The sequence below is a fragment of the Gekko japonicus genome, unplaced genomic scaffold (assembly GCF_001447785.1).
Source record: "Gekko japonicus isolate JY-2015 unplaced genomic scaffold, Gekko_japonicus_V1.1 scaffold522, whole genome shotgun sequence".
NCBI classification, from domain to species: domain Eukaryota; kingdom Metazoa; phylum Chordata; class Lepidosauria; order Squamata; family Gekkonidae; genus Gekko; species Gekko japonicus.
Window position 1 is genome coordinate 542,585 of NW_015169790.1, and position 794 is coordinate 543,378.

Below are 794 nucleotides of genomic sequence, written 5' to 3' on the forward strand. Positions count from 1 at the left end.
AGGGAAAGAAAGAGAGAGAGAAAGGAAAGGAGGAAGAAAAGGAAAGAGAAAGAAAGAGAGAGAGAAAGAAAAGGAAAGGAGAGAAGGAAAGAAGGAAAAGAAAGAGGGCAAAGAGATGGGGGGAGGAAGGCTCTCCCACCCCCATAAAGCCCCCGCCACACCCGTGGATCCCTCACCACAGCACTCCAGCGTGGGCAACGGGCCTCCTCGGGCCTTCCCGGGGCTGCAATGCTCCAGCGTGGGCCCAGAAGGCCAACAATGGGCCACAGCGTGGAGAGCTGGGGGCGGGGCTTGCTGCCACCATCATTTGTGCCAGCTCTTGGGCTACCGGAGCAGTGCTCCGGCGTGCTCTGGCCCTAAAAGACCCCTGCATATATGTGACATATTCTGGGGAAGTCACAGAAACAGCAGACAAGAAAGTATAAAGGAAAGGGTACTTTTTAAAAATTGTTTTGAGATTTGGAATTTGGCAGCCCCACTTTCAGGATCCTTCAAAACTTTTGGATAACACTGAGAGGTCAACATTCAGTGGCCATTTCCACACAAGTTATTGTTGGCAGAGTATAGATATGCAGTAAAGCAGAGCACAAACTGTTTAAAGAATAAAGTCAGTTTATTAAGAAGAGAACAATCTTTGTAAGAAAGAGAAGAGAGAAAGAAAAGTCTAACTAGCTAGGAGAGAGTCAGTAAGGAACAGTTCCAATCAGGAAAAAACCCTAAATCGATTCAGTTAGGAGACATGAAGGAGACTATGCTAACTAGATGTCCCCCTGCTCCCCCCTGCTGGATGTTCG